General features: G+C 41.6%; 1 protein-coding gene across 1 annotated transcript in view; it reads right to left on the bottom strand.

The window, feature by feature from the left end:
• LOC117241649 (agrin-like) overlaps positions 1 to 26,534 on the bottom strand; it is a 262,669-nt gene that overhangs the window by 219,505 nt on the left and 16,630 nt on the right. The gene's annotated exons all lie outside the window — the stretch shown is intronic.

Below are 26,534 nucleotides of genomic sequence, written 5' to 3'. Positions count from 1 at the left end.
TCGTGTGGTTTGTGCCGGTGAAACGTATCTACCTGATCTCGCATCACGTGATTCCAAACTACCCATCATTGTATCGGAACTGTTATACAACGACTACAACCACTATTTTATTTCTTGTAAGAATAGTCCTACTCTTTCCATCCAAGAAGAAAGATTTCTCTCGAACAAAAGAATATTTAAATTCCCTCTAAAACATAAGGTCTCGGGACCACTGTCTTCCAGCTTTTAGCATCTTATGAAAGCTTACCACAACCATAGAGCGGAAGAGCACAACAAATAGCTGCTCCGAACTTCAAATATTCTCGTTATATGCCGCAGTCCGTAACGAAGTATTTGCGGCTGCAATACCAAGACGCGAGTATTATCGTTTGCTGGCCGTAAGATTACAACAACGGTCGGCATTTGCACTGGTTAAATATAATAACAGCAGGGATTCTTAGTTATAACAAAGAAAAAGGAAGGGTGAAAGAGAAGGAAGAAAGCGATAGAGAAAATGCAATTAAACGACATCCAGTTTTCACGGACCTTTTGCTATGGATGACACTTTATTAAAATAAGGGAAAAGAAAAAACGATAGGAAAAGGAAGAGAGACAGGATAATAAAGAACTGGGATAGGGAGCTTGGTCAAAATAGAAAAGGAGAGAATGGCGACAATGGCGAGGAAAGGATAGAGGAATTGTAAACATAGGGAACAGAAGGTGATAAAGATAAGATTGAGAGAGAGGCAATAACGAAGAAGGGAAGAGATATTAAATTGGTAAGATATTAAAGTATGTTCCACAGGAACGAGGCGAGAATCCTGCTTGCCCTCCCCCCATTCTTCGCACGCTGCATGCCATCAGTTTATTAAAATTTGCGAAATTAAAAACAATGAAGAGGCGAGGCATGTTGCGATCATCATATTGATCGATACGTTGAATTAAAATTCGGTGAAAATATAAAGGTAATAATATAAAGAACGTCTTGCGTGGACACCTCTACGAAAGATGTGATTCGTTAGTGATTCGCTGATACGTCGAAGCGCGCTTGTTAATCTTTGCTTAGAAAGCTTTCGTGAACGAAAAACTGCCGTTTGTCAAAACAGAACAAGAATAGTTCGACAACTGCAATTTTTTTCATTTTAATTCATTTAGTAACTCGCCGAATTCATTCGTTTATTAGCAAATTGGTCTGTTGAAATTGAACTGTAGCGTGGTTCGTTACACGTTCCTTTCTATAACCTTTGTCAGTAAAATTTTAAACTCTCTCTACAGAAATTATAATATACAATACCATGTCAACTATGCATAAAGTAACACCACCATTACCTTTCATTGCGGTCCCTATTCCAATTAATGTTTCAAATAATCTGCCTCTCGTTCCCCTCATAACCGAGCTTTTTCCCTTATCCCTCTTCCATACATAATTATTAGCAAACAAAACTTTGTATTACTACGAGACCATAGAACCTTACAACCAGGAATGATAAGAATTTCCCAGAGAGAACTTCAAAGCGAAAATTTACAAATCCCTACTTTCTTTCTTGTAGCAGGTTTCCTCAATTAGCAAATTCGTCCCCCTTTCGAAAAAAACGTGAAAGAGCAGGTGCGTCGAATGTTTCACGAAGTACCGTGTGGTCGAACAGTTGACGAGGCGAAGAGGCGAAAAGACGAAGAAAAAGTGTAGAGATACAGGAACGCGCAGGCCACAGGAAAGAACCAAGTTCTCAAGTAGTAACGGGCAAGCTGCGGTCAGACGCAGCTGTGGGACGAAACGAGACACTGGAAGACCGCATTGTTCCAACGGAAACAAAAGGATCAGGCTCATGGCCAGACGATTATTCGCCGTTTAGCGGGGCGAGCAGCGAAAAAAGGGTGGCAAGGGACACTCGACCAGCATGAAAAAGAAAACCACCAAGGAGAACAAAGCAAACGAGACCGGGCAACGGGACAAAGGGCGTTAAACGAAAAACCGAGTCGTTCTTGGGTGAAGAAAATAGCCGAAGGAAACGAGCAACGAAAACTATTAACGCGGTAAAAGTCGAGCGAATTAATTAATAATACATCGGACGGTAACGTTCTGTTTAATAATATGGAAAATCGATGCGGCACGACTGATATTTGTCCTATAAAATTTATTCCGCCTCTAATATCGAAGACGAGGTGGACTGAGGAATTTCGTAATTTAATGTTATTCTTCTATTAATTAATCGTCTCGAGGATATTAAAAACGGAATTCCCCGCAAGAGAAAAAGAAGTTTATCGAAATATCCGTTCGAGACACCGTGATCGCGTCTAAACGGCCGGAGTCAATAAATGCGAAAGAACGTCCTGGTTTTTTCTAACGTTTTGTAGTCGCACCTGCTGCAAAAGGTATCTGGATACGTTGAACGACGGCACGGCAGCTTCTTTTGTGAAGATTCTGCGACAAAGTTCAGCCTTGGCGTAGTGCCATTGCGTCTCCTTTGCCCGCCTTTGTACAATCGAACGCTTGTCGGAATAATGTTCCTGTGACCCTCCGCTTCGTCTCACTGTCCCCATTCTCCACCTACGTACGATTTACGACGCGTTGAAAAAGTTAACAGTAAATGAAGTTCTTTTTAATCCCGAAGGGAACTTGGAAATTAGACCGAGAAGACGCGACAGAGATCAGCAGATTACAGAAACTCGCTCGAGGAAATCGTAAAAATATCCTGACTTGTTGATTGCATAGCTGCAGGTTGTTCAAACATAGTTAAACTTCTTTTAGACAAATCTACAGTTAGTCAAGAAGTATTCCACTCGGCCTAAATTAACTAAAAATCTACCTCCTGCTTCCATTACCTCTTTATCGTCATTTTACTTTCCATGAATATATGTACGAGTATACGCCAACTTTTCGACCTTCTACGTTTCAAGTTTCCGCGTTAATCGCTACAAATCTGCTACGTTAGTTCGCCGAAACGCGAAACCGTATCACGGCGAATCCGTAACCGTCAACCCCGACCAATTGCGATTTACATGAATCCAACGGAGATGGAAGGTTGCTAAACACACTGACAAGTCGAAACGACCACGTCGTCCGTTCATTAGGTGAATTACGATCGCAAACGAGACGAGTTACGTTCCTCCGCGGTTCCGCGTCAAAATTTCGTTATCTGCTTGTGTTGGGCCCTGGTTATCGTTTCGAAGCTAACAACGGTGCCGGTAAATGGCTCGATAGGGCGCGTAAAACTCAGCTGTTGAAATACCTACACACGCTCGCGCAGGCCACGCTACGATCCGAAAGCCAGCGGTCGTTTACACTCAACCCTCTTCCGGATTCAACCCCGCAGCTGGATGTGCACGGATCGCAGACCTGAGAACCCCTGGCTTTATTATATTTAGCGAGTGCAAACAGTCGTTGCTGCAATCTACGAAGCCAGCGTAGTAGAGCAAGCAGGTAATGCTACTTCCAAAGTGACTCTATTATTGCAGTCGAATATATTATACAAACATGGCTGCCGTCGGTTAAACCCCCTTACCACCTAGCCTCACCTTTCCTCTCGTCCCGTCTCCGGTGTTTCTCCCATGCCGCGACGCGGCTCCTCTCGCCCTTCCGCGCGCCACCCTCCTCCCACGGCTTTATGCATTAGTGATGAAGTGCTTCCTAACCTGAAATTGTCTTTCTCAGCGGGACAAGCGCCGGCACGCCCGCCGGTCTACGTGGAACAAGCGGCGTTCCTCGTCGGATCTCTTCTCTTTCTTGGCTATTTTCAGCCGCTCGCCGAGAATTATTCAACGAGATGTTTTAATATTCAGCCACGCTCGAAGCTGACTTTTACAACGGCAACCCCGTTCCCTCTTCGCGCCACGGGAACGCGCCGGAATTGTGCGCGATTAGTTTCCACGATAAGGGTGGGATAAGGGGAGGGACATTACCGATGTTCTTGATAACGTAAGCAGTTGCTATTGCGAATTTTATTAGACACAAGGCGAGTGTAATTAAATTTTAATCAAGCTTTCGAAATGATATAAATACTTGGGAAAAGTAACTGTGTTGATTAAGAATGTAACTGTGGTGTTCAAAATATTGTATTATTTTTCTAACTTCTTTGCAATCATCCTATCACACCATATGTATGTATATCGTAATTTCGATTTATTCGTCCGTTTAGCAAATGAATCGATATATCAATTATTTAAAATTATTTAGTCGAGTAGGTAGCACATTCGCACCGTTACAAAGTCACTCGAACCTTTCTACGCTTTCAGGCTCTTAGCTACTCGATTCACAAGCTAGCACTTTCCACTAATGCCTAGAATATCCCCTTATTCCTAATGCTTTTTCCCTGTACCTTGTTATACCTCGTAACTTCAAACCGAAAGGCGTTTATGAAGCGATTATACAGCCAACTAAATTCACCTTGCAAAAACAACAAATTAAAAAAAAGGAAATAACAAGTTGGTCGCAACTGCTGTTAGAAATAATCTAATGCTTTGTCCACCCTTGACTAAAAATAAACATCTTTGAAAAATCGTTCCAAACACGGCAAGCATATTTCTCTGGATAAATCTGAAATCTCGGAGTGCCTCGACGGTACAATAATATTTCGCCGGAAAGAATGAACGAAATAATCGAGCAATCGCGAACAGAAGCGAGTGGAAATCTATCAAGAAGCAGAAAGGAAGTTATTATTTTTAATATCGGAAGTCGAAACGACGGATGAGACAGGAGAACGGTGAGGATTCGTCGTAAAATGATATTACTGGAAAAGAAACGAGCCGGATCGTTTCGCATTAGGGCGAAATTAATTTCAGAAAAAGAAAACAGCTGGTATTGATTCATTTGAATATCCTAGCGGACGGCCGAGCACAGACCCAGTGTAGAGGTTGGGCTTCGATATCTGCCGGATATTGATAATACCCTTTCAGACGAATAATTTTATTTCTGTCTGGCAGAATATATTAGTTCTTTCGGGGTTGTGCGGTTCCGCAACTTATAAGCCCTCTCGTGTTTGAGCTACCCATTCTGGTTTCTCCTTTCAAACACGCCCGACCGCGCTCTTATCGTAAAGAAAGTTTTACGAGGCATGCACTGTAAAAATGTTTTGTATTAAATTTTATGCACACACGTGTCTTCTACGCAAACATATTGCTCCCTGCTGCCACAGTTCCACCTCTTCCTCTACCATTTTTTCTTTGTTCATCCACTCCCTGTCTTAGGAAGATCGTCAATACCATGGTAAACTCACGATACGAAGTTAGTTTCGCTTGCCGTCGTCCCACACCGAAGCTACCGCTACAAAATTGAGCCGGGCGATCGATCTTATTGAATAATTCCGACTTCATCCTGTGGGAAACTTATCTGCCGCTGATGGCAAGTAACCATACCTATAAATTATTCCTCCTGTGTTAATTATTAATGTAGATAATTTTCGTTGTTTGCATAGAACACATCTGTTAATAATCGAGAAGTAGTTTGATGGTAATAATACCCCTGGCACATAAACGGACGAAAAACATAAATTCGTATGAAAAGCGCGATTCAACGAACGTGAAGTGCCAATTTAAATTTTAAATTAATTAAAATTAATGAGTAACGAAGTAAAAAAAGAACAAATCAAATTTCAATGCGATTTCATAATTAATAATCACAAACAATAAACCTGTTAATAAACTTCGTTAATAAATAATACTACGAAACTATAAAAAATTCTACGTTATAAAGTCACAAATATATAAAATTCATAGTTTCTTTCTTGTTAAATCAAATATTAACCGATTAGTCCGTTGTACATCTTCGCTGTAAAATGCAGCAAATTTTTTGGAATTTGCCAGCTTGGACGCTACGATCGGTTCACTCGATCGATGAAAATGAGAATTTATCATTCGTAGCAATAACGGTTTCGCACAATCCGTTTCGATTTCAACTAACCGGTCCCGGATTCGAGACGGCAATTTATGTCGATGTACTTTTATCAGCTGCTCGATCTAGCGGGCCCAAAAGGATTAATGCTCCAGATACGAGGAAGCTCGATTGCAATCGGTGAAAGCAGCGTAGCTGGGGGTTTTCAGAGTCGTTAATGTCTCGACGATATCATATACTTGCGCAAAGTATGCTATCGCAAAGCGGCGTGTATAATGAACACAGAATGATCCTGTTGGCAGCGTTAATTACTCCTTACGCGCTAGTTAACAGTTAAAGGTGGGAAAGGAATCAAAGGGACTGGGAAGAGGGTACAAAGGGTTTCCCAAGAGCGAAACGCAAACGTACGAGAGCTGAACCGTGCAATACGATTTTCGGTGGTACGTTCTCGTTGCTTTCCATATTCGTACGAAACTGTATAATAAGGTTATCTTGAAAATTTAAACAGACAGATTGGAATCATAATATAAATAGGAAAAATCTAAAATATTTGCTTTTTTCCTTTCTTCTTCTATTTTTACTTGCCTCGTTTTTTTTTGCGCCGGCGTGTAAAACGAACAGCAGCAGCGCCGTGATGAAAAATTCCGTTTTCGAGCTCGAAAATAGCGCTGTCGGTTAATCCGTGTCAAGACTCGCGGATTGTCAATTTTAATGGCATGCGAGAGATGCTGGCACAGGGCTAGCAATTTTCAGAATTCCATTTGAGTTTGTAAATTTTCGCTCACGCCTCGTCTAGAACGAGATTTTCAGCAAAAAATTATCTCTTTCAGCTGAATAAAACGGATTAATAAAGTACAGCGAATATAATGAAAATGAAAGATTGCCGAAGATCACGGGATGTCAGCTAGACGGGTGACTGCCGACGAATTAAAAGGAGCGTGGAGGAAACTCGATATCGATTTTGGCTCTATTCGGTTATTTTACATCGTGAACAATATCTGAAATCGAAGTCTAAAAGACAAAAAGGAAATATGATCTGACCCGAACTCACGGACGATATATTAATTGATTGGAATTGTGGTCGAAGTACAGCAATATGGATGGTAGAAGCAGGTCAAATAATTAATGAAAGAAAACCAGCATTTACTAAATTGAAACACCCGGACCAAATTCATTGTAAACACTCTGATTTGTAACCGGCCTGATTACTCCACAGAACCAATAATTAATAATAACTGTATTTTCGAAATTACTTTCGATTAACCATCCGATCTAATAAAATAAAAGTACTGACACAACGATATCGGTCAATGTGCGACGACAAAATTTCAAGAAATCAAATAAAACGTCACTCCCTTGATCGGTAAAGCGATAAAATTGACGAAACTGTAATTATTAACTATTAAAGGTAAAGTGCCAGTGAAAATTGGATGAAACCTTTCGACGCGATCCAACCAAGCAGATATCGAACAATTTTGAACACGATGTTCATCCGATGGTTTCATTCGATGTCGCGACGTTTACGCGCCGAAATATAATCGAGATTTTTTCCTCACCACCGGTTGGGAAATTTTTCCTCGGGAAAACGCGATTTCCCTTTCAAATGACCGCGCCAGTTCTACGCCGACTGCCGACTCGCGTATTATTTGGCCACGTGAATGGATGAAAATTGCCAAAAATAGCCGGAAACGTATGTACAGGCGTGGCACTGCCCGACGAACATCGTGGAGGAATAGAGAAAAAGGAAGAGAGGCAGAGAATGAACGGACAGGCGAGCGCAATAATTCCATTATGGCATTTTCGAAGGCATTGCCATCGCAAATTATAGCAGCCATTCAATGCTAGAATGTGTACGCTACGACACTGCGTTCTTTCCAACGTGCCTACGATATCGACTAATTGTCATGCATCGCGCTCTACTAAATGCCTATACCATCCAGCCACGTTAAAGATGAATCGTTCTGATCAAGGTTTACTTCTAGATCTAATACTTTTCGCTCGAGCTCTCATCCGGTTATAGCAGTTTTTATTTTAAAATCAATAGCGTATGAAACCTTGTTCAAGAAAATTTAATTTCGCTAATACCAACCAAGTTATATTTATTTTTCAATCGACGTCATCTCGAATATATGTCTTCTTCGGGGATTAGGAAGACACAAATAATTACTAGATCCTGGAACTTCTCACGCAGAGACACACGCACAACAATTTTCAACACTTTCTGTTACACGGTATATTTCTTTGCGTATATTCACGTAGCGGTATTGAACGCTTTCTTTTTAAATTTTTATTTAGATTCATAACACGTCGACGCGTCATATTAATTATTCGCTGAAGATTCGATGGCAGAAATATTTCAACGGAATGTCTATTTCGTAGGAAACGCCGCTGCGTTCCAATAAGCGAATATTAATTTCGAAAAAGAAGAGGGTGGACGAGGAGACTACCTCAAACGGAACGCAGTCGCAGGAAACGAGCAAGTTGAGGAATAAATCGTGTCCGTTTGGGAGGTCGTGTGTTCGCGTATAATGATACCTGATCTACGTTGGTACTCGACAGACCGACCGGGACGAGGTGAAAACTTTTTAAATAATTACAGGGAACCGCGTCTCAGGGTTGGACCGGAAGAGGTTGCGGGGCTAGGGGTTACAATTGAGTCGGCTAGTACGGTGGTGGCGTCGCCACCATCTCCACTCCTTTACCAACCTCCTCCGACTCCTCCTCCACGAGGCCATGAACTCTCCACACTCTAGGCTGCGGGCATTAATGGGAAAAGTTTGCTTTTATCTTTTAAACGCCCGGCAACACTACTAATTTCTAACTTCAAGCGTTACTTGTACCTACTCCGACGATTTCGAGTAGGTAGACCAATGGGGGCAAAGCGGCAGAATCTACTACCTCGTAATGTCGCGTTCACTATTTCCCTGGCAGATAGAGAATCGTCGTAATTTGTTTTCTCCTCGAGAGATATAAAGAAGGTGGGAAGAAGATATTCGTGTGGGCGCCATGTCCCTTCTAATTGTCGTTTTCTCTTTTGAACTCATTCTCTTCGGAACGGCTCTATCTAACTAGAATCGGACCTACTCGTTATTAAGCTTCGCGACAGGGATTGGATTCGTAGGTGTGACTTCCTGGGTGTTCCAGAGATTGTCCGCTTGCGCGAGCAAGTTGCTTTGTAATGGCTTGGTTTATTCAATTTCAAAGAAGGAAATGTTGAAGATTTTGATTAAAACGCCGCGGTTGATCGCTCGCGATTAACTACACCGCTTGATGATTTTAATCAGAAAGATTGTACGCTATAGGAAAGCAAAATTTATTACACCCATTCCTTGTATTATGGCACGAAAGTTTTGAAATGCAATATTGGAGTTAAATATCAATTATTATAAAAGCGAAGGTTGTTAATTAACTTGTCTACATGGCAATAGGTTAAGATTTATTCTTAGAATACCCGCAGGCTCGTTCTGTCACGACTGATATATTACAAAGATAAAAGAAAAAAATCTGATCATGCGATTTTTTCGCATGAATGCAAATTTCCTCTTTTCCTTTAGTTAAGAGTCCTTTAATTAAATTTGCATAGTACCGGTTCCCAATAATACACAACACATAATCGAGATAAATATGTATCGCGTTATTCATTATACAACACCGCAGAGTCAACGAAGATAAATATACCGTTTATGCATTTATGCGAAATTTAAAGACTATATACAGTGTTTCCAATTTTTCGGAATGAACTGTACGAAAATAAATTTTTCATACCAACAATCAAACAACAAATTATCATCGAGCAGGATCGCGACGATCGCCGACAATTACTCAGACCAATAGAGAAATCCGGGTCATCTGGAGACTCCTTCGTCCTCGATTCGCTCACTCGCATAAGCGGCGCGTGAAAGTTAACGAGTGGCGGCCACATGGCTTGATTTATAATCGTCATCTTCCAGGACGATCTTGACGATAACAAGGGAAGCCGAGGCTCGACGTTAAGTCCTTAAGTCTGAGCCTGGCCGGCTTAAAAGTGTCACGGTTCGTTGCCCCGTTAGGATTCCCATCCTAGCGCCTGCAGGAAAGGAGGAAGAAATGAAACGATCGAAGAAGACGGCCACGATTTCCGTGAGACGCTATTAAGCTGATTTCACGTCGCATTTAAAATAAGCCGTGAGAACTGCCACGAAGGAGCAACGCCACTCGCGGCAATTACGCGAAGATCGTTGCCCGCTATACGGCCGGGCTGCGCGTTAATTAATCCTCCCTTATAAGACAGCTTGGAAAGGGGAAAAGACGGACAGATGGGTCGAAGAGAGTGAGAGAGAGAAGAAAAGGGGACAGAAGAGAAGAGATGGTTAGGACACGAGGGTGAGAGAAAAGAGGCGAGAAAATGTAAGGGATGATCCGTTGGAGACAAGCACGGATTTCCTCGCGATTATTGGTCTCTTTACGAATGATTAATTAACACGAATTGCCACAGGCAGAGAGACATCGTATCGTCCCTTCCGCGGCAGTCACCCTCCTTGCGGAGATGTATATTGGACGTAGCCTAAAGAAAGATCGCAGACGAGGAATTAAAAATGAAATGAAAATAGAATTATTGGTGAGAAGGGTTTGTCAGACGGTGGATATTACTCAGAGATGAGTTTGGGTTGAAGAGGTGGATGAACGACTTCGTGAAATGGGCAGCGAGGAAATTTGTCCTTAATTGCGCTTTATCGATGGATCATCCGTAATTAGTGAATCAAATTTGCTTTAGCCGATGTACCGGGCATTATTTAAATACACAAGGAGTTTTTAAAAACGTTGCTACACGCGTAAGTCTCCTAAAATTTTTGAAGGAAGAAGAAACATAAAATTATATTTGCCCTCTGTCATAGCGTGTATGCGTGTACTTATTTGTATATTTACTTCATAAGTAAGTGGATATTAAAACGTCTACTCATTTTGGAATGTATTCGATACAAACGTTCAAAGGACCTCCGCTGCTACGTTGGCATAGTTGTTAAAGCAAGTAGAACGTGATTACTCGCTCGAGCAAACCGTTTTGTGTCAAAACTCCTGTTTAATTGTCACGACCATTAAGTTCCGGAAGACACTTCCAGACTAATCTGTCTTACGACTCGTACGAACGGATGCCGGAATTTAATGAAAGACGCTTAACTCCATGCCAGGGAGTGGAGCACAAGCAGGTCGTAAAAGTTGCAACGGGCCGAAGAAAGTAGGCGAATGTGGTCGTGTTGAAAAGAAGGTGTACTCGTTCCCCGGTGCAACGCGAAAAACTCTCGAAATTCGTTCGAACTTTTCTGATCCGAGGTAACGAGGCATCCTTCGTTAGTGCAGCAATTACATAGCCCGAGTGGCATTGCCTCGCGAGAAATGAAGTCGACAAAGAAGATTGTGGAAAACTAGGATGGTATTGTCCCTTTGTTTCCTAATTTTTCAAAAACGTTCTCTCCTAACGAGAGTTTACTTTAATTGCGTTCGCAAAAGTTGCGTCGTTCGCAAACGTCAAATGAGTTTTTCAGTTTATGACACAGCTGTGACGACTCGCGTCACTTTTGACAGAATCCTTCTGAGGGAAGATCGAATGAGAAAAGAAAGGAAGAGATCGGTTAACCGTATAGTTACGAAAGATACCGGCGCGACGATAAATCCGTGTCCGAGGAGAACCACGATGCAATTTCGCTGATACGTATCTTTGCCATAATACAGCGGTATAAAGTGTAATTAGGCTGCTCCCTGGTTCGTCCTACAACATTGTTAATCCGAGTGGAAGGCGGCACGATTGGTCGGCCATTTCGTGTCGCGGTGAGTCGCCGGATAAAGCTGTCCAGAAGTAGTTTAAGCCGACCCCGGACGTAACAACATCTGGACCTATTAAGGCCGAAATAGAGGCCGTTACGGGGTAACAAGCTCTCGCACCCTGGCCTGGTCGCTTACCTCACTCTCAGCTTGTAACGATAATCGGTGATGCCGGTTGGCTGAATTAATATCCGATTTATATACGTGCTTTTTGCCTGCTGTTACAGTTTTTGGTGTCGTTACATTATTGCTACCAAAGGCATTCTATCTATCGTTTATGATTCATATAATTCAAGTTTTCAAGATAGTTTTATCGCGTGACCTTTCATACTCTCCATTCACTCTTACGTGTAACTCGCGTTTTTCGACGTGTTCTCGCGGCAGCACGTAAATCCAAGGAAGAAGAAGGGTGACTCGTGGGACTGGCGACTCGTAGGATCAGGCTTAATGTGTATTAACATACGTAAGACTAGGACGGTCCTTATTATAAAGTCTAATATGGAAAGCGAAGCGGCGCGTGCCGCGACTCGTGAAACCGACTTACGCCACGGGGCTCGTGCCGCTTCGAAATTATTCCTCGAACTCGACTCGAAGGAAATATGCCGCCTCGAGACGTTCTCCCCGCTATGCTAAGCAGAAGACCGCCATTCAAGGCCTTGTTCTCTGGTAAACAGGCCCGGCGAACCTCTGTACGGCCTCCATTATTGCAAACGTTCCCGGAATTCCGTTCAAGGTAATTCTCGACTGTCGCGAAAGTAACCGTGATTCTGAATTCAATATCGTCGCGCGATGAATTTCATTACGGCATACCTGCACCGTCTCATCGCGTCCCTCTTTCTCTTTCTCTCTCTCTCTCTCTCTTTCTCGTTCGCAACCAAAATAAAGCAGCCTTCCTTCCTGCAGTTTCATTTCACCACCATAAAGTCGCGGAGGCGAAACCACGTCTTCGTATCCTCTTTAAAAGATCCAGCTGGTACACGCAATATACACGGGCACAGGAGCCGACAAACACAGCGCGGTTGAGTACACAACGACCGAACGAAACAAGTGCCTTTGCCCTTCCGCGTCGCTACCAGAGAACAGTTCATCACTGAACGAGTATACAGACTTGATTTAAGCTGCACGCTTCGCTCACATGGAAAAACGATACTTTCCAGCAGCATCATAACGCTTCGCGAAAATTCGATAGGATACGAAGGGATGTTCCTGTGCTCTCGCTATTTGACTCGCAATTCGAATGGTTTCAATTAATTTCCTCGTACCAGGGAGCTCGTCAAGATTCAACGTGAAGAGATCTCCTCGACTCGACTGAAAATCTGCTAAGCCGTGGCAACTGCACCGAGAGAATTGTCCGCTACGGTGGCTAACACAGTCGCGCGGTAGCTGCCGTATAAATCTTGGCGCGTTCGTATTCGAATTGTAGTTTTCGGTCTGGCTTGGTAAGTAGGATCGAGGGGGATGAATTCGTGGCTAGAACGAGGAACAAGGAACAGAGAAATAGAACGGTCGTTTACCAGGGGATGGAGTTAAACTCTGCAAAAAACGAAGATTAACCTTTTGTCTACGGTCCGGCACGGTGTTCCTTTGTCCGAGTTGAGCACTCTGTCGCGACACCCTGTTTCTGTCTCTGCTATAGTCTACCGTCCTCCGTCCTATGGAAGCGTATTCGTGGCAGACTAGCCAGTACTCGTTCCCCTTCGTCCTTTCGATTCTAGCTTCCTCCCCCTGACAACCCTTTTGCATACCTCTGCATCGCTACCGTTATCCGCTTTCGCGAGAGCAGGTTCGTGTCCAGCCACTGGTCAGAGCGCTTGCAACCCTCCGCGCTTTCGTTCTATCCGCCTTCTCGGTTAGAAAGTTAAATCCTAGGGTTCTGTAAAAGCCGCCTTCCCTTTACCTCGCTGACACTGGCCCTTTCCTCTAGCTTTTCCCTACACGCAGATTGCGCTCAGAGACACGTGCAAAGCCTTGAAATATTCTGAACGATCCACCGTGAAACATGCCCGGCATCTACTGACTCGGCCGCGGTCTACGCCAACCCTTTTCATACTCTTTAGCAATCTCCTTGCTCGTTCATCCTCTCCTTCTGTCGCTACCATGCGCTTTTTTACCACGAACACGGTTTTTACCACGACCTGCAAATGAACTTTTCTACAGGTAATTTCGATCGCTCGACCGCTTTTTTCGCTGGTCGACTAACAAGTATCGCGTAGTCGTCCAGGCTTTGCTTACAATTAGTCGATCTTTGAAGATTGATTAATGAGTAGGATGAAAGCCATCAAGACCACGAATTTGTACGGTAACGATTGTAATGCGGAATATATGGACGGTCTGGTCGTTAGGTTAATGTGTCAGTTCTGTCTTTTCATGTCTTTTTACGGTGCATTAGCGGTAAGCGTATTACAAACATTCCGATGCGTATTAATTATAGAAGTTTTGCGTTTGTAAATTTTGTCAGTATAAATATGGAACATGGAATATCAGTTACTGTATAATAGATTAATTGTAATTATTATTATAATATAAATTAATAATAATACAGCAATTAACAAATACATTAATAATATAATAATTAACAAAGCTCTTGTCCCCTTTTTATGGAGGATTAAGTATGACGATAATAGTTTAAAAATATAATTGAAAAAAATTATTTAAATAGTATAGTTCCGTTCGGTGATTGGCAATTATTGAAATCGTATTATCTAATGAACGAAGCTCGTGTATCACCAACAAAATCATGGTGTAACAATATATTACCAACGACCACAAAAAAGCAGCGTCGGTATTTCTTTTCTAATGTCAATTCGATACTCGGGTCGCCACTAAAGGCCGAACACGACCACCATCGCATCGACAAGTCCGTGGAGAGTCGAGAAATATTGGAAAGCTTCCTTTGCAGGCGTTCAACGAGCTTGGCCAACGTCGGTTGCAATTCTCTATTAATCATGCCGCGGTAAATGCTAGAGGTCGTAACTAGTTTCGCCGCGGGCCGGCTCTGAATTTCTACCCGCTATCGACTTTATAGAATTGCGTTCGCCTTTTAATGCTTTCCAAGAGGCAGCGTGATAACGTCCCGTTCACTCTGAATCGTAGCTTGCGCTGAATTATGCGATTATCGGTCGTTACGACCGATATACTCTCCTACATGCTCTTCTTTCTTTCTCCCTCTCTCTCTTTCTCTATCTATTTATCTATTTATCTATCTATTTCTTTCTCGTTCAGACAGATACACTCTAATCGTGTTAAGGATACGCGAGAAAATAGGAGGGAAAAAGATATAGGAAAAAGGGAAAAATTGAAGATTTCGAGCATATCGAGGCAAACAAAAACAAGGAAATTTAAAAGGCTGGAAAAAGACAAAAAATAAACGGCCCACATTTGTGAAATACTAGCCAGAAAACCGAACGGTCTTCATAAATCCTGCGCGTAAATCAGTCTTTATGGAGTTCTCCCCTGGGTGGAAGCTATTTGGAGCATGTATGTATGTATATGTGGCAGCGTGGCTGCACACGGACGCAGTCATCGCGACGGTGGGACTGGTGAACGCGCTTCACACCTGTGCGCGACCCTCGTCGCGGCGCGTCTTCTACGCCCGAAATGGCGTCATCCTCCTAGAAACACGACGTCGTTTAAAGCCCTGAGTTAATCGAGGGAACCGGTAATGTCGTTAGAAGTTAACGTAACGATCTCCACGATACTCCTATTCTCTTTTTCCTTTCTCTTTCTCTAGCTCTTTTTCTCGGCTCTAACAGTTGTTCAGAATTCTAATGCGCAATGGTGCAAGTGTTTCTCGAAACAATCTCGGGTTTACTTTCCTTGGAATTTGTATACGAAACACACAATCGGAGATTCAAGATTCCCTGGATTCTGAATTTTTTCAGTTTCGTAGCATCGCGAATATTTGTGCACTGTATTTCTTGTATTTATTAACATTATATACGGGTATTGTAATTAACTTTTATACACAAGGTAATTCACGTGATGAACGATTTTGTTTAAAAAAAATAGGGACACTCTGGCGAAGGTATGACGCTATCCAACACGCTTAATCGCGATTGTATATCATTTTGGACGATAAATGTTTCTCTCAACGGTGAATCTCGAAAAGCGGAGATATCGGTCACGGATATCGCGGCGTGATTTATCATCGATTAAACCGACGTAATGCGCCATTGTTACTGAAACGCGCAGTCAGATAGGTACGTATATGAGGCTATACCAGGATGAGTGAGAGATCCTGGTATTGAGTAGCAATCAGCCGTGCAACTAGAACTCGGTATAGGCGCGCCAAAATGAGCTATAATACGTGTATTATCATTCCAATCGAGAATTCGATTGTCGCTTCTCTACCGACAACCCAAGGTCCATGTGACGTTCCATAATTCTTGACGATACCTAAAATGTCACTGAACAAGCTTAATACAACCTTGAGATAACTTCGAACGAGCTATGAACTATCCTTCTATATTAAGTAACACATAAATGTTCATAAGAATCTCTTTGATCGTGATTCTGTCAATTTTCTAATTTTCTACTTCTCACTTCTATTGCTAATTAGTAATTAAAATTTCAAACCACTTTAGTAAATTCCTCGCTTCATAGTACGTACATTTTATTTCAACTTTCATTTATTTTTCTAGCAAGAACCTACGTGGATCTTAACTCGAACTACATCCTATCGGATCTAACGTTCCATAGTAATTCCTCTTGCTCCTTTTTTATTCATCACGAATCTGTCAAGCACTAAGATCACTCTACCTCGTTCTACCATCTTCTATACATAGACGTTTCCTCAAAAGAGAGGCCCTTCCTCTGATCCGGTTTTAAAAGTCGTCGAGATTTATTCTCCCCGATCGTAAGAAACGGGCGGATCAACGTGATAGGAAGACGAAAAGAGTACCAAACCCTTTCGAAATTGCGAATACTTACTGGTCCGAGCATCAGTATAGCATCTGCTCACGAGCACGGGACCAAAAACGATTCACGGTCTTGCAAGCTCACGTCAGTCTGCGTGCGGTACGTGCAGAGGAACGATGTAGGGGAATCGAGTCCGTAAATCTCAGTTGGTCGTCCCTGGAGAACCATGTCTCAGTCACAGCCCGCGATTGCGCGAGTTAAAGGGTTTCGGTTAGGACACGTACCTGTACACGTAAGCTTCTGTTCATGCGAAATTCTCACGCTGAGACGTCTGCAGTTCGAGTGTCCTTAACGTGACTTTGATTTGACTGGAGACCGTAAAGTGGCTATGAACAATGCAGATTATTCGCCACCTTTCTAGAGAATTCCCAACAGGATTAAAAAATGTGCGTTCATTTGCGTTTGATGAAATTCATTGTTCTATTTAGTGAAAGAAGACGTTTTCGTTCTGTTCGTCACATAAATGAAAGCTCATTTGCAAGTACAAACCATACATCTGGTGACAATGATGATTAAGAAAACTAATGTACCGTTTGAAAGTTTGAATCCTTCTGCAAGTTTAGTTTAATATATTCGGAGGAGAGGCTGTTGAAGTTTGCAAAGTCCGTACGCATATTTTTAGACATCTACCCAGGTCTTGAACAATCTGTGAATAATCTTAGAAATCTTCAAATTCTAATCTGTCTTTCGTCAAGTTCTTTGACTTACGCGTTTCTTTCTGTACATTAAGAAACACTTCTTCGAGCATTTACATATCGCCCTTTGACATCGCGCTCGATTTATCAATTCCGTCAGCGAAGTTTTGTGAATGACAAAAAGAACGATCGTTCGACTACGACCTACACGTGGAAAAAGTTTCGAATTTTTATACAAGCACATTTATATATGTACGTGATCGTGTATTCTACCGAGAAATAAACTCGATGAGAGAAACGACGCTGCTTGATACGACGATACAAACCGCGGATACAAACAAACGGAACCGATCCGACCATGGCGGCGTTTCATTGTACTTTTGAATAACCGGTGTCTGATCTTCCCGATAAACAAGACCGAAGTATTAAAAGATCGACAAATGGTAGTAGCATCGAGAACTAATAGAATATACGCATCGAGTATCATTGGCGCGTCGCGTCGTTTAAACCGGTCAATATTTAAACGCGTCGTAAAATATCGTCGCGTGCGCGCTCGTGAACATCCAGCCGTGTTTGATACATTTTAGTTATCATTTCGTATGCGCGTGTTTTATTCTTTTCATGGTACACAGTTTCCACGGTATTCTTTTCCAATCGGTTGAAACAAAATCTATCTTTTCGTGGCTCGTAACAAAAAAGGAATGGGATAGAAATAGGAGGATGGAGAATGAATAGAAGGTAAAAATAATAAAAACGGAATTCGGAGAAGCCAGACCGAGGGGTTGAATCTCGATAAGCGACAGGCTACGAGAGCTGACGCAGTTGATTAATTCATACCGCCTATTTTCAGTGACTGCCTGTTTCGTGGATACAGACGCTTTAGTCTCTATTTTTTGCTCCTTACCGACCAGCATGCTGCCATTTTTGCGCCGCTTGATATCGAATCCATTGGTCGTGGATACGGGGGCATCGATTATCGTGTCTCCACCCGAAAGGGATCGCTTCTTGCGTGGCCATCTACGCCAATGTAACCCAGAAACCATGTTAACGTTATCGAAATTAATTCCATCCTTTTCCTTCGTTTCTTTCCTATTTAGGAAATTACGACCGAAGACTTTACTGTTGCGCGCAATGTTCGAAATAATTTAAATAATTCGACGGCTGAAATTATTACGAAAAGGAACTGTAGGATTCTTATCGTTTCATGAGGGATTTTTGATATTGGAAAACAAATAATACAAGTAATCCGGTTTATAGTGTGAATAATCGTACCATTCGTTGAATATGTTAAAAACAAAATTCTTTCGCAGAGTTCGCTTTAAATTCTATCTCAGTTTTGAATTCAATTTTCAGGATAATCAGGACTCGGTTTGTAATTAATATGAGTTGATATCTATTAAGTTAGTAACAGGCAGAAGGTTTTGAAGACGTGGACTAAATTATCAAACGACTGTCGAAAACTTTGAATCACGTTGAAATTAGCGTCACGATTAATTGAAAGCACGAAATAAAACCGACCACTGTTTTCCGTAGTCTTTGTCTAATATCGAATTCTCGTTTACAGATAAATTAATAATAATAATGCGTTGCATCGAATACAACCGATTAATGAATTGTTTATACTTGCCTTAATAGACAGTAAAATGCTTTATTAATTAATCTCTCAGTTGATAATTATTACCACAGTGTTATACATTTGAAAGCGAAATATTTTCATACGCACGTTGTGTATATAAAAGGGATTTTCGATAAAAGGGATTTTTATACATACCGATTGCTAATCAAAGATGCGATAAAGTTGCGCGTTTAAAAATTGCAAAGCCATGGAAACGGAACATAACTATCTGAGTGAATTCAGTTTCCAACGGATCATTGCGGAAATAAAATATTTTCGTTTATACAGCTTTTTCAAAGAAACGTCTGCTTTTTTGGCACTATATAAATGATTCAGCCGAATATATGTATACCAAATATTATATTATTATATAAAATATAACCGTTACGTCATATAATATTAACTTAGATCACAGGATATGTTATTAAACATATTGTAATACATAGTATGAAACGTATTATAACGTACTACGAACAATTTACGAAAATAATATCTCTCTCTCTTTTTCATTTCATGCGATAGTGAGAAAGATATTTTCATTTATTTCTGTTCAATATTTCGCCACCGTATCGCTATATTCCAAGTTCTCACGGAGAAAACTTTTTTCGCAGTCGCAATTAACTTTTCGTCCCTGCGCGACCAATATTAACGAGACGAATAGAAGGAAAAAAGAAGAACCGTGGTTTCGGCTCAAAGAACATGATAAGTGAGCCGACTAAACAAGCGCAGCGTTTGCTTTTCATTATAACTTGTATGAGATTAACGCTCGGTCCGTTTATTTACAGCAAACGGGTTTAAATAATACGTAAATTGCCCGCCGCTGCTGTTAATATGACAGACTAATTTTAATCCTATCCCCTGCCCCCCCTCCCATATCCCGCCATGCCCACGTGTGTGCCCACCCTCCCTCCTTCCGCCCTTGGTCGAGCATCGACTTTTCCCTCATAATGCAACCGGTGCCGCTGACCGGTTTGTAAAATATAATAAAGTGTTATCGCTCGTTGTTATGCCGCGCATTACGCGGTTACCGTGCACGTTGGATACATTGAATGTATACAGGATTGTCGACTAACAGCCAGATATTTCAACGACTCAATTTATTGTCGCAAATTAATCCTTCCGCCGGACGCGATCGATATTACGAAGAAAAAAAGAAGAGCGATCCTGTGAAATTAATGCGACAGGCGAAGCAACTGTTTGTGTTATTGGCACAAACAGAGTAGGATTTTATCTCGTAATAGCCGTGAAAATCGACGGAGAAGATAATCAGTCGATCAGGCAGGTGAATTATCGAAATTATCGGATTCCGAAATTACTGTTTTCCAACTTGCATATCATATGATGTTATTATCCGTGAAATACAAATCGGACGTGCAAAGGTACATAATCCTGCGTAATAAGCTACAATATTCACCGTATCGTACCGAGGAACAGTTGCAGACTTGCTAATCGTAACTTTAAGTCTCGTTATATCTTATGTATATCGTATATTAAATATCAGAAAGTATATTAGAATAAGTGGTAACACGATGAAGTGTTACTTCGTTTCATGAAAATTCCAATTCTATAGAGAACGTCTCTTTCCATTAAAGCTTTCCGCGAAACACCAAACATCATTCACACAAGAAACAGGATTCCAAGTGTAATCACGCGTCGCGGAAGGGAAACCCAGCAGCGTGGCCAAAACGCGGGAATACAGTTGCTATCGTAACAAAATAATCGTCCTCCCCCTCGGTCACGCTGAGATGGCGCGCGAGAAACTGGACTGGCTTCGTGGAAACTCAAAGGAAGAAGCACGGTTTCCCGCGTTCTCTCGGTGCGCCCCTTTGAGGCTCCGTCACCTTTTGTCGGCGCGCATCTCCACGGAAGGAAGTGGACAGAAACGAAAGCCGAAACGGTATAAGTAAGAGTCGAGAAGAACGATGACGATGCGACTACGGCGGTCGGTTAGGGGGAAGAAAAGGGAAACGCTAAACGCGAAGAGTAGAGGACGAGGTCGAAACTAGACACGGTGAAAAAGGAATATAGGGGAAAGGCAAAGGAGAAAAAAAAGAAGGTTACCGCGTGCAAGAGAGTTTCTTCTTCGGGTTTGGCTTCGTCCCACAGAAAGCAATTTCTTAACGTAACCTTATCTGCGAGTATAGCTTGCACGCCACGTACAGCTCTGTGCAAAGACGCGTATGTGCCGAGCACACAAAGCGGCGCCGACCGACTCGCAACTCACGTGACGAAACAAGAAATATCCTAACCACGGATCCGAGGAATAGTAAGAATACCGACTTTCACGAGCTTTCCCTTGATGCACTCTCTCCCTTTCTTTCTTTCCCTTTCTCTCGCGCGAATTCATGCAGCAGCCATCGTTCTTTTTCTCGTCCCCGGCCGATTTCGCGGAGAATTTCACTCGTTGTCACACTGTTTACTTTTTCGTAGCACCCTTTTTCGTGCCGATGCTAACGGACGTTCCTCCTACACCGTGGGACACTATCAAAGTATGCGAACGATCGTCAAACAAAATTTCACGTTCCGAAATTTATGACGTCCTTGATATGGTGCGAAATTTCGTCGGCACAAAAATCCTGATACTCGACTTTTCCCTTTGTCGCAGCGGCAATCGAGAGACTTCGGTAAAATCTCGTGGCGAGATATTAGCGAGCAGCTCGATAATGTTGGCCGGTGTAACGTGATTCCAAGAAGAGCCAGAAAAACCCGTAAAAAGCGAGCGCTGTGCACCCTCTCGCATTTATATCACGTGAACCGACAATTCTTCCCTTTCTAACCCTTTCTTTCTTTCCTTCTCCCTCCATCTGCCTTTGTGGTTCTCTCTGACTCCTCCTTTCTCTCTCTTTCTCTCACCCCATCCACCGTTGGTGCCACGGTTTTTTCTACATGTAATTTATCGGCTGGACTCTTTTTTTTCGCCCAACCGCTGCGTTCCTTTACCCCTTTTCTCTGTCTCTTTCATTCCCGTGCCTTACTCGCATTCGCACCAGCAACGCCGCGACGGGGCGTATAAGCGGTTGGGGGGGGAAACGGAGGGCGCAGCGATTTATAGTAACTGCACCCGCTCTCGTAGAATATTTTTGGCGGAATTTCTACTCTACTTTTTTCATCCAGTGATCTCTATGGAGCCGCGGATCTTTTCCCCTCGTATTCAGGAAAACCCTTTTTCGACCCAACGATAAAGCATAAATGGAAGTTTCCCCTTCTCCTCTTCATTTGGAATAACCACATACAGATATGCATATGCGTGTTATACGCGCGGGAAAAATTTACGTTTTGGAAGGTTACTAATTATCGAGCTGGGCGAATGAAAAGATCGCGGCGAATAGAGCAAAATTCGAACATTATGCATTTCTGAGATAATAACGTGTATATTAATGCGAACGGACTCAATTTTGCAAGAATTACTTCGAAGTATGTGCTTTTACACAAACATGGTTTCGTCGTAATTAATTTGTTTGAGGTAAAATCAGGAAGTTGATTATTTTAAGCTGTTATCCAAGAAAATATTCGGAATTTAAAGTTCTACGGAAGTTAAACATCCTGTTCGCGTTACATAAACGGGAATAAGGCTCGCGCTGCTTATAATTCACGAAACGTAAAGTTCCCTTCTTTTAAATTAATAATGATTAACGATACGAAATCGCTTGACACAGGCTTCGCCTTACCAAGCACACCGCCGTTAAACATTTAACAACCGATAGTCGTGCAACTTCAAATTGCCCACCCTTCGAGCCACGTACTTTACATGAAGCCTCTATTCGGCCTTTGACCCCCTCGTAAACTTTATCAAGCCAAAATACGCAGGCTATATACCGTCTCAAACTATCTTTAAAGATGCATCGTCGTTAACAAACCTTTACGTGCTCGCTCGTATTTAAGGCCTATCAAGGTACCATAAATTCAGGTTGAAATAATTCAAAGCCATTATCGTTGAAAAAAGATCATTCTTCTGGTCTGCGAGAAGAATTATAATTGTCACGTGTATTATCCTCTTTAAACATCTACCGGCGATTCTAATCTTCATCGACATGAAATATATCTTTATATGGCGTACATGAAACGCAACATTCTGATAAAAACGCGTTCAAAGGCAAACATACATGCTGTTAGCACGATTTAAAGTTTAATCGCGAAACAATAATCCATGCGAACATACGAACGTCGACGTTACACGAGAACGCACGCGAAAGATACGACGTAGATGCGACCAGTTCGACTGACAGTAATGTGGCTGATGCGTATCGTATCGCGATACACTTGCTAGGGATAACAAAATAGCATATCAGTGCTGATATAGGGCGCATCTCGTTTACGTAGATTGCTCTTCGAAAGCAACGATACGCAAAACAATTCGGAGAAACTATTTTTTGAAACGGTGTGGGTGTTCGAGCCTCGAAGGCTGCAATATGTGAAATGCTTCGCAATTAATGTATACGATATATTGGATGTCGTAAAATATACAGAGAACAGTTAAAATTGTGCAAATGAACAGAAATTATGTAACAGGCGCGGCGAAATATACGAGAGAATGTAATGTTAATTTATATGACAGGAGAAATATACGAGGTGCCGATGTGTAAGTAATTTTACTAAAAAGTAGCTGGGGAGTAGCAAAGTTTAAAAGTCGTGCTCAAAATTTTATGTATCGTGTAAAACTCATGCAAACGTCGTTTATAATGATGAAAAAGCTCTCTGAACGATAAGCTTCTTTAAAAAAAAAAAAAAAAAATAGAGGGAAAGTTTTTCAAGTTTCGAAAAAATGTCTGATAAAACTGAGTATGCTTGAAATGCTTTAATTAAGTGAAGTGGTTCATGTTTCAAACATTTTTCAATATAACGCGCACGTCGAAAGGTACGGCAATCTCAAACGTTTGCGGATGTCTGGCTACGTACTATCCGCTACTACTTCCTCGATTGCGCTATTTTCGCTAGTAGATTACGTTGAACGACAGACACTAAGCTCTACTAAACTCGAGTAGAAGAAAATACGTACAGACATAAGCTATGCAAAAAGATTTAATCCAACTTGCTTAAGGAATAAAACATGCAAGTTAAAATCTCAGTTCGACGAATTTGATCAACTCCGATTCTTTACCTCGGCATAAGAACAAAAATTGCCCAACTCCATAAAAACTTTGAAAGTACACACTACTTTGCCACCGATCCAATCGGAAGCTCTTAACCCCTATACCTTCTATTCAGCACACTTTTCTCGTGGTTCTAAGAATTCTTTTGTTCAATTAAATTTCGAGAGCCGATACCGTGAATACATTTGCGAATAGCTGCTCCTAACTGAGTTAGAGCGAAACGGTCTCTATATAATGCTACGTGTGCCGTGAATACAGTCGGCAGAATATTGTTTCAAGAGAGATGAAGGCAAAGGCGAAAAAGGGCGTCTCGTTAGCATGGTGTATTATTTATTGGAATTATGCGGAATTCCTTATCCTTTTGCAGAACGGAAGCGAAACTACGAGCTAGATGAGACCCGATAAAAATTATTTGCTGGAAAGCCATTCGTAAATGGAATAAATTTCGCGGCGGCGCGCCGAGTGCCTCTATCTAAGAGTACGAAATACAGAGATATTCGTAGCTTTTCTTGGCAACGCGAATGCGCTCGAAAACGCGAGCTTCTCAGAACGTTCGAACGATTCTGTGCAAACACTACAGACGATGCTTGGCAAACGTTAAGCCGATTCACGAAAACGCGTGAAGGAGCATTCACACGATGGTTACTAAAATTTTATATTTAAATAATACACTTGATAAGATTTCGAGAATTAAATCTTGAGCGACGAGTAATGTACTTGTCGAGTTTCATTCTTTCGCGCATATCGTGCCACCTGCAAATTCAGACGTATTACCGCAAATAATTGGCCATTAATCGTGAAATGTTTATGTTCCAATTAATAGCATAGAGAACTCAAATTCTCATGAGATATAATTTTCATTTACTCAAATATTTAATGTTCAAAGCTTGGACAAAGAAAATGCAAGATAATTTTGTATTTCGAAATTTCGTGGCCCGTACAATTGGTAAAAGATAGTTCTGTTATTAAAGAGATAAAAGACGCATTGAAATTCACGCGTGTAACGTAGAAACGATGCAAAATTTCTGTCGAACGATGATTTATAAAACATTAAGTCGAATAAAGTTGTACCATTATGTTTTCACGTTCTAAGTATTAAATATCGTGTCCTTTGTCTGTACTTCTATTCGCTTTCTCCTCGCATCTGTTCTGGCCACTAATCAGACTGTGCGAGCGCATGAATTTGACAGACCGTCGCGTCGAATCGCGGGGAATCGGGACCGTTTCCAATTATTCCGCCGCGTACACGACCCTTCAAGGCTGATTTACGCGGAATTCAAAACTAATTGGCCGGGCGCATCGTTGTCATCGAAACATCTAATGTTGCCCGAAGTAACATGGACCAAAGTATCCCGAATATTCCCAATTTCCGCCTAACCATATTCAATATCCGAATGTTGAAACTTCGGATATCCGCAGTGCGCATTGCCGAAACGATCGTATCGATGAACTATTCAAATAATGGTATAACTGTACCTAACGTCCGCCTCGTCCTTTACACGACCAACTTCCCTAATAATTGATAATCGACATTCCCTGCGCTACAAATTTCACGCGATCCGCCCCGCTGCTCTCCAAACGCGTTAAAGTAATTTCTACCCTTGTTAAGGCGATCAGATGTAACGATGTTTCAACGCAGTCGGTTGCTCGTTCGTACTTACGCCGAATTCCCAGAATTATGCACCGTCACGCAAAGAAAAGACGAATTAAATGATTAATGAACCGAGATCGAGCTTAAAGATTAATTATCGTTCGATGAATCGATTTAAACGTAATTGCCAATTATCGAAAGATACACGTACTTACTTGTTTCGAGAGAAATTTCGACAAATTCTTTTTATAATTATCGCAGGATGTTTTTCAAGATTGCTTATTATAAGAGAACTTCCCTACTCACGATGATAAAGAACATTTTATACGACAGGATTTTAAGCTATTAGTAATTCTTAAATGTAACGGAAATAATAAAAGTAACGCAAAATTAATGCAAACATATCGGTAATACATTTGTCCTTGATATGTTTTTCATAATTGGAATTTCCTTCAGAAATTTTGCCAACATTTTCTTTTTCAATTTCGCTAGACGTTCTATTGAAGCTAATGCAAGAGTTGCGATTCATTGAAACAATGACCCGACCATATCCATGCACGATACTTCGTCGAAGTACCAACATCTGCCACGCACATACATAGATGATCGTGTTACAATGACCACGAAATGCAAACATTACCAACGAAAATCCTGAACAAAATACGCCAATAGTATGGCGTGCAAATAGGTACCGTGCAACAATGGCGGAAATGCGTGAGATGGTTGAAAAAGTGCCCTCGCATAATGCGTTTGACAGTATGATTTGTATCGGTGTTTTATAGAAGTACGTAGCTTTTCAACAAAAGATAATGATCGGAACATGTTTCGAATAACAACAATAAATGCAGCCTGGTTGCGTAAAAAGCCCGCGATCGAACAATTGTCAGCAATCTTGATTTAGGAAGAAATATTCATGCACCGTTTGGAATCTAGACGCAGCTAAATTCTATTCTACTACAATGGGAAAAATCACTCCACCCATAAATCAAGATAAATAAAAAGGGAAAAAGAGAGATAAACGCCTGAATGTAAACGCACTTTACAGCAATCCACGCAACGACGCAATAATTTCGCAATCCTC

The sequence above is a fragment of the Bombus vosnesenskii genome, unplaced genomic scaffold, assembly GCF_011952255.1.
Source record: "Bombus vosnesenskii isolate JDL3184/JDL3185 unplaced genomic scaffold, Bvos_JDL3184-5_v1.1 scf7180000016261, whole genome shotgun sequence".
Taxonomy (NCBI): domain Eukaryota; kingdom Metazoa; phylum Arthropoda; class Insecta; order Hymenoptera; family Apidae; genus Bombus; species Bombus vosnesenskii.
This window is presented reverse-complemented; position numbering and strand designations above follow the sequence as displayed.